This window comes from Pinus tabuliformis, chromosome 5_2 (assembly GCF_031772625.1).
Source record: "Pinus tabuliformis cultivar Carrire ecotype Pingquan chromosome 5_2, CPIR1, whole genome shotgun sequence".
In the NCBI taxonomy this organism is placed as follows: Eukaryota; Viridiplantae; Streptophyta; class Pinopsida; order Pinales; family Pinaceae; genus Pinus; species Pinus tabuliformis.
Window position 1 is genome coordinate 652,680,029 of NC_142306.1, and position 9,122 is coordinate 652,689,150.

The following is a 9,122-nucleotide window of genomic DNA, read 5'->3' on the forward strand; positions in this document are numbered from 1 at the left end:
TGGACGTTAACCACTATCATCATCATCAAGATTTTCATAAGACCATATCCACAAACTATAAAAAACCAAATATAAACTATTAATAATTATTTCTATGTTGCAATACAAATAATGTTAATTTACAAAATTTAATAATGTGTTTAATTACAATTTAAAATTAATCTAATTATAACATTTTAAAATTTTAAATCTTTATATTTTTATTGTTTTTATTCTAATTTAATTATATTTAAACTAAACCGCAAGAACTAATTACTATGTAACCTTTATTTTAAATAAAAAATATATATATTTTAAAATATATCTTTATTATTCATTATATCTTTTTTATTTTAAAAAATCGAAAAATTTGATAGTACTTGAACTTGTGATCAATTTTATAAAACAAAATGACTTGGATGAAGTAAAGTCTTTCATGCGATGAAATACGACTAAAAATTCTGCAATAATAATGAATTTTTGCTTTCGGAATCTTAATTCCCTCGAATAAGGCTAATACCTCTAATACCTCTACATAATTGTCACTGGATACTATCAGGCTCCCAGCATAAGTCTATTCATGCTATTGATGAGGACTAAAGAAAACCGGTCTATTCATGCTATTAATGAGGACTAAAGAAAACCACTTGCACTTGCCACCCAATTAAAAAATATATATATTTACACAACTTTTTATTAAATATTAAAATAATATAAACTATTTAATAAATTATTTTCAATTAATTCTAATTAATTTAAATAATTATTATTATTATTATTATTATTATTATTTAAATACAAATTTATATAGTGATTAAAAGATTATTTAATTTCAAAATAAGTGTATTATATTTAATAGGTTGATTTTAAGAATAAATATAAATATAGTGAATGCCAATATAGTAACATGTTTGATTTGGATGATTGATAAATATAAATGTATTTATTTCAATATATATAAAAAAATACAATGGATTCAATTTGAGTTTTGTTTTCATTTTAAGAAGAAAAAAAATTGTTATTTTATTTATATCAATATAGATTTATTTTAACTCTAGATTTATCAAGTGTAAAGAAAAATAAAATATTTCAAGATATAAACTTCTTTTTGAATGAGTTTGAATTCCTCTTCAAAGTTAGTAGATCCAAAATTAAGATGAGTCTATGTTGACTCTCAATCATATTATTAAATTATTAATAATATAATTTTTGTTTTATCTTTATTTATTATTATTATTATTATGAATATAATAGTAATAATATAATATCCTCGATCGAGGTGCAAGACAGCTACATGTCTCTCTTGGGATCCTTGTCACGCATGAAAGGATGGTTGAAAGGGGAGAATGGTGGCTATACCATCTCCCTTGCATGTGCGATCAGGTGAGTACGGTAGTGTAGTGCCCCGCTCTAGTTGACTGACAGTGATATGACATTAACAATTATTTAAGGCCTACACTTTATTCTTTGAGGACCTCAGGTTGAGGGTCCGGACACATGACTATATTATTAGTGGTTATGATATTATTAGTTGTGATTTTTATGTATGATCTCCATTGATATTATGATGAAGATAACATTAATGGTTACACATGTTCTCTACTGATATTATGATGATTGTGGCATAAGTGGTTATGTTTGTTATCTATTTGAATTTATGATGATGATAGCAGTAAAGGACATGTATGCTCTTTATTGATATGATGATGATGATAGATTTTATGGATAGGTATGTTTTCTATTGATGTTACGATGTTGATAGCTTTGATGGATATGTATGCTTCCATTGATGTTATGATGATGATAGTCATGATGGATGTGTCCCTTATGTTACCTACTTGCATTAGTTCTGGTTCACAATGAACAATGATGTGAATGACCAAGTGATGGTAATGATGCTATTATGACAATGACTAACACTGAGAAACCTTGTTACTGATGATTATTGAGTATGGCAAGAAACCACCAGAGGCACTCGCACAAGATGAGTTGACAACACCTAGTTTGATGAAAATTTATATTATTTTATCTTTGAAATTCTAAGTCAATTTTGAAACTTGCTATATATGTTTATCTATATTCTGATGATATGTTAGTAGTTGCAGGCACAGATTAGTTGCTTGGCCGAATGACTCACATATGGGTGATGGGGTTGTACAATTGGATGGAACTACATGGGAGGGGTGGGACAATATCCCTAATCTCACCCACTAGCACTCCCGCCTTGACTTGAGCTAGAAAGGTTGAAACACCTTCGCCTTGAAGATCACAATGTCATGAGGGAAGGTCCCAAAGTTGGGTCGCTCATGAGGATTTTATCGGGGCACGCGCATCAAGGTGGATTCCTTGATCCCCGACACCATTAGTCTCACTATAGCAGACAACATAAGAGATGATAGTGGTGTTTGTGGTGTCTGTCGTTGCACCTCTACTTTCCCCTCATAGCCACTGAATTCTTGAAGGGCAAGTGGCGTGACAGCGTTGGAACTTCAAGGGAATTTCTTGAAGGGCACGACCAACTTGGCACCCTTGGCATCACAAATAAATTGTTAGGTGTGGTACCCTTGGAACTTCAAAGGAAGTTCTTGAAGGGCACGACCAAACTTGTCACCCTTGGAATCATTAAAAATAAATAAATTAATAAATATAATCAAGAAATGAAAACTAGGTAAATTTATATCAAGGATAAATGATGTAAGAAACCGAGGTAATTAAATCAAAAATAAAACTTGGGTTAAGAGGATCATAGGAAGAAATAAAATATTTTATCTTAAAAACTCTACCCTTCCCATGTTGGAAAATATTAGGTAGATTATGTAGTTTAATTAGATAAAAAGGGGAAAGAAGGACATAAATGTAAGGATAAAGATTAATCCTAGAATAGTTAAACCTAATTAAGATAAGAGGATGGTGAATTAAAATAAGATTAATAAATTAAATTTTAGAGAAATGTAGAGAACCTCCATGTGGCAACAACCAACATAAGAATATCCATCTAAGAGATAACTTGAGTTAAATTAGGGAGTAGATAGGGCATCAAATCTTGACTCATTAATTGACTTTAGTAATGAACACAAATTAAGGAGTAAAAAGGGGATCAAGAGACAACTAGGAGAAGAAATAGGAATTTTGTTGAGGTGATGAAAAATATTATTTTTAAATTAAAATTTAAGTAAATAATTTTGGAGATCTTTGATGAGAGAGTGACACATGGGTGGGTGAATAATCAAACTATTGAATTATCAAAAATAATTAATTATGCATGAAATGCCAAGTGTCAGCTATGAGGACTCCTATAAAAGAAGAGGCAAGCCATGGGAGAAGGGATTTTTTCTTTACCCTATTTTTGAATAGATGAGACTATGCCAGAGTAGTGACTACGAGCTATAGTGAGTTTGGTGAGGTAGAGGACGTTAGAGAGGGGACTCTTGAGCCAAGGGGTGCTCTCCTCTACCAACTAATACATTCCTCCATTATACAACCCCATCGCAACTCAGGGGTCCGCGGGGAAGGAGAGTACCCAAGGCTGAGAGGTCAACCGGTGGGTCACTGAATTCAGATTAAGCACATCGACATTCACACTTGGAGGCGACTGACAACGAAAGAAGACAAATAGCGGCAATTCAAGTTTGAATCGCGTCCCCTGGTGAACGATACCTATATTGTTATAGTATTCTTTTGTATGGGTTCATTATGATTTTAGTTAACAACATTTAAATTTAATGATATGTTCAATAAAAAGAATTTTCGGAAAATTTTATATATTACTTAATGATTTTTGAGTTCCTAATACTATTTTTTTATAGTTGTATTTTAATATTTAACCAAAAATAAAAAATAAAAATTATAAGGTTGGTCCGTACACTTGGTATCAAAGCCAAGTTCAAACCCTTTTGGATCTTATAAGCCTTACCTAAGTTGTAATTTCATTTTGTTGAACTGCTCTATTGAAATGTTGCATTAAAAATATATTAAATAAGTTACGCTTATGTGTTTTGAACCATGGGCTTTGTACATATAAATATGGGCGGTGCTCGTTTCTTGTTTAAAAATAAATATAAAAAAAATTGCTTTCATGTTTCGGAGTTTGCTAGCAGCCCTCCAAATTAAACCCCTAAAAAAAATCGAACCACCAGGATTCTATCAAAACCTTGCCATATTTTTTTTGAACAAGCTTCCAACATATGCGGCTGCCAGAAGGGATAAGATCTGAAGCAGAAAACTCCCAAACCTCAAATGAAACCCAACGAAAATTTCTTAAGAAAAATTCAAAAACCCTCTCGGTAGACCTGCAAACAAATTTCATGTACGCTTTTAAAAATTTTGTTGTTTTTTTTTTTTAAGTGCATTTTCTGCCATTTCAAAACCCTAGGGACCAAGAGAAAATGGCCTGCAACATTCTCCACAATAGTGTGACGGCTGCACAAAATGGAAAATATTATTTTGTGGATCTTGCGTTTCCTTACCGAAAGAACATTATATTTTATTTTTGTGGTTTGTTTTCCCTGAATTACGGTGCAATATGGACGCATTTGTAGTTTTGTTCAGTTAATGATCCAGCACAGTGCTTAGATTGCGCTAGGCGCTAAAATTGGCAGTGACTGAACCTAAGATCTTGTAGTTTTGTTCAGTTAATGATCCAGAACAGTGCTTAGATTGCGCTAGGCGCTAAAATTGGCAGTGACTGAACCTAAGATCTGTTTCTTCTTTAAAGACGCATTTAATTTTGTTTTTATGTTTAATTTCGCCTAAAATGCGGCACAGTTTGAGCTTTCGAAAACTTTCTTGTATTTCAGTCTTCGAAGCAGTGCGTTGAGCGCTCTAGGAGTTATGATTTTAGGTCAAACTCTGGAGAGTAAAAAAAAATAAAAATAAAAATCATTTCCCTTTGCGGCAAGCTTGAAAGTCGTCCTAGGGAGGACACATCTCTGTCTATTCTCACCATAAATTCAACCAAAAAAAATCTACCCAATAGTTCCAGGTTAGAATTTATTCCCTTAGCTCCTTTACAGAAAGTAATGTTGGGGCAGAATATTTAGTTAATCACCCTGCCGCGTGCTGCAAGGAGTCAAATTGTCCCAAAAATTTCCTTATTTCCTTTACCTACAATATCAAAATTTTCTATAAAAGTCAAATTATTTCCTGAGTTGCTTTACAAACAATATGTGCATTTCTCATTAAAATCGAATTATTTTATTTTACAGACGATATCCACATTTCTCATGTTATCCACAATTCGATGTTTGTAGGGTAAATTGCTTTGAATTTACAGAATTTGATGGAACCTCTTATCACTCCTCAAACTGTCCTGATTACATCAATCTCATTGGTCTCAGCCCTCGAAGTTTAAGGGTTTTATGATATTGTTTTGTTTATTTTAGATGAGATTGTTTTTTCAGAAAGAAAATCAGAATAGTATTATATTAAGAAGATATAATAAGCGATTACATGACAGCATTCAGGACTTTAAATGCAGGAAATAGCAGGAGCCTGGATCAAGCTGAAAACTGGGACATAGTCGAAGATATGCAGAACAATATCATATGCATAGACCCCGTAAATCAAAAACAAGAACAGGTTGTCTTCCAAGAAAGGAAAGGATCAGCATAGATCAGAGCCATCATTGAGCAGGCTGGAGAATAGCTGTAATGTGCACCAATGTGGAGGAGATAGGAGTCATGGAGTCCTGAAAAATACAGGCATTCCTCCACTTCCAAAGGCACCAACATGTGGCGATAAATAAGGAACGCCATTCAGGGCGTTGGGTACTCCACCACTTAAAAGCCTCATGAACAGAAGAGAATACCTGAAGAGAAAAACCATGAGATGAAGAGAGCTCATGCCAGATAAGAGCTGATGCAGGGCACTGGAAAAACATGTGGAGATTGGATTCAGACGCTTGTCCACACATTACACATCTGCTAGGTCCAGACCATCCTTTCCTTCGGAGGACCTCCCATGTGAGGTTCCGGTTGAAGAAGACCAGCCAGGAGAATAAAATTGCCTTGAGCGGGCAAGCTGCTTTCCAGAAAATAAAAGGGAAGATTGGAGTGGGCTGAGCCAGAAGATTTGATGAGGCGACTTCATATAAGTCCTTGACACAAACTGGAAGAGATGAATTCTGGTTAGACCATGACAATATTTATTCTTTTTATTTGAAATGTAGTGTTAATATATAAATATGGAAAATTTCTGCACGCAAGTGCATGATGTGACAGTCGGGCGGGTTGGTTTGCACGCCCGCTAGTTTCGAGTCCTGTGGAGCTGTGGTATGCTGCAGCGTATGTTGATCCATGGCAACCCCAGTGTTGGCGATTAAGCTTCGATGTGACGGCTGTCAATGCTCTGAAACGAATATGTACCCATATATCTAATTAAAAAGAAGGCCCATAATGCTTCTAAAGAGAACTAACCCCTCCCATCTAAAAAAAAAATATGAAAAATTTCTAACATAACCCCTCCCATCTAAAAAAATAATATGGAAAATTTCTAACATTCAATATATGCGAATTTAATAAAATCTATCACTTTGAAGCCACCCTTCATGCTTTCATCACCGCCCAGCGTATCACTTACGCCAATGTTCTCAAAACATGTATCAACTTGGGAGCATTGAACCAAGGAACAAAGATCTGTAGGGATGACATGAAAATTGGGTTTACGCCCAATGTCTTTGTGTGAATCTGAAAGGTTTGGGCATGGAATTCAATTAGGGTACACAGCCGAAATGGCTATTTTGGTGAAGCCTTGGCGCTGTTTTATTAAATGCGTATTACTAAAGCTAAGCCCAATGGCACTTCAATTCCCAGTGCATTGCCGGTGTGTGCATATTTGGGAGCTTTACAACATGGAAAGAGAGTGCATGGCTACGTAGTAAAGGGAGGGTATGAATCAAATCTATTTGGGGTAGTGTTCTCAGACATGTATTTCAAATGCGGCCGTGTATAGGATTCTTACGAATGCTTTGAAAACTATGTTATATATATAAATTATTTTATTGATTAGTTTTTTTTTTTTTTTTTTCAAAAGGTGGAAAAACCTATCAAACTCAGTTTGTCAAACCAACAGTGAGGACAGCCATCTCTGGCTGCTATCCGCGAATGTTAGTTTAACACATCACTGTTATCAAGGAAAACCACGCCACCTGAAATAACCCGGTGGTGGTCCGTAAGGGAGCAGGCTTTCACTCCTGCCAGATGCCTCTGGGTCTTGGGCCGTTAACCTGTTTCCTTACGTCCGAGGAAGACGAGCTCTTAGCCAAGCAGAAGCAGTTTTAGGGCATACTCCAGGCCCATATTTTATTGATTAGTTACTTATATATTAGATTATTTTAGATAAGATAGAATTTTAGATTATTTTAAAAATATATATAACTTATAATATGCCATAGAAGGGAAATCTTATTCTGTGACCTAGAAAGTTTTGTACCCATCCCAAAAGCTTTAATTTTTTTAATTTTAACACACTTGCTCTACTTTACCTTATTTTATTTTATGCATATGAGTTTAATTAATTATATATATATATATATACTTTTGTATTTTATAGATAATATGTAACTATTAATTTTTAATTTATTGAATATAATAATGACTTAGGTGAGGTAAAGTTTAGCATTTTAAAAGGTCATTTCACTTGAATTTTGTATAAAAATAAATAAATAAATAAAATCATGAAGATAAATAAATTTAATCAAGATAATTGTTGAATATTGGATTCAACATTTCATACATTTATTATAAGGAAAATCGTTCAATTTCATTTATTTTTATTTTTATTTTTATGTTAAATATATACCATGTATGAGTTTTAAAATTTTGTTTGCCTCTTGCCACTAAAATATGCATTGTACAGTGGCCATCCTTTTGTCCTAATTTAATGCCCAAGGCAATCTAGAATTCCCACTTCTTACTATTGTAGAAGATTAATCCGAGTGCATTTCAAGGAGGGGTTTGCGCTTAACTCTATCTTTGGCTAGATCTTCGAGGGAAACAACAAAAATCTCTCACTAATATGGAACATATAAAATTTTGTCTAAAATTCAGGGGTTGGCCAGCTATTTCTACATGTTCCCTATGTCTAAATATGGATTCAATGACTTATCACTTTACAAAAAAAACAACAACAATAAATAGCTTACTCTACTATTCCAACCATTTACATAGCTAATTGAAACCATACTTACACAGAATTAACAAATGTACAAAATAATCTTAAGATCATTTTTATGTTTAATTACATAATTTCAAGAAACAGGAAAAGACTCCTGGAAAATAGAACGCAGTTCTGTGCGTAAATTATAGTTTAATCTCAGAAATCTGAAAAGTGATATGTGCGTAAATTATAGTAAAAAAAAAAATTGAAACTTTGAGTTGCATTGGTTGTCTCAGCGTAGTAAATTTTTACAAGAAGAGCTTGTTGCATTCAAGAAAACAAAAACAACCATGTTCAAGTAAAACAGGTAAACAATTGTCATACCTCTTATAAAAAAAAATTGCATAAATAATGGTGGGCAATAACTATTGGTAAAAATGCTTCTTTACCTGAATGTAAATAATATCTCAAATAGTTCTTGCACTATTCTAGTCATTTACGCTTCATGGTTGTGCTAGTTTAACATTCTCAGAATCATTACATTTTTAATTATTTAATTATTTTCCATATAAATAATGGAATTTATTATTATATATTATTTCATTATTAATACTTGTTCTTAGATATCTTATATACTAAGGTATAACATTGTGTCATACCATACACTTTTAGCTATATAAGCACTTATATATATAAATAGCCATTAATGTAAGCCCAAATTAATTATTGTTTCGAATTGGTACCCCTATCATACATGCATGTAATATAATAATTACCCTATCCTAGTGGTATGCTATATAACACAATATTTACATATGCTTATTATTAATATTAGGGTTTTTGGTACTTCCAATATTGAAATCATAAAACATTAGAAACTTATTCTCTCTCTCTTTTTACTAAGGACATTCTCAGTTTATGTTATGATAATGCTACCAACCACCTCTACCATTTACATGGCATGATGTGGTCTAAGCATACTATTTGAGTAGATTGATGGTATTCTTTGGATTAAATCTTATAGGAATGTCTGAAATTGATAGGCGATT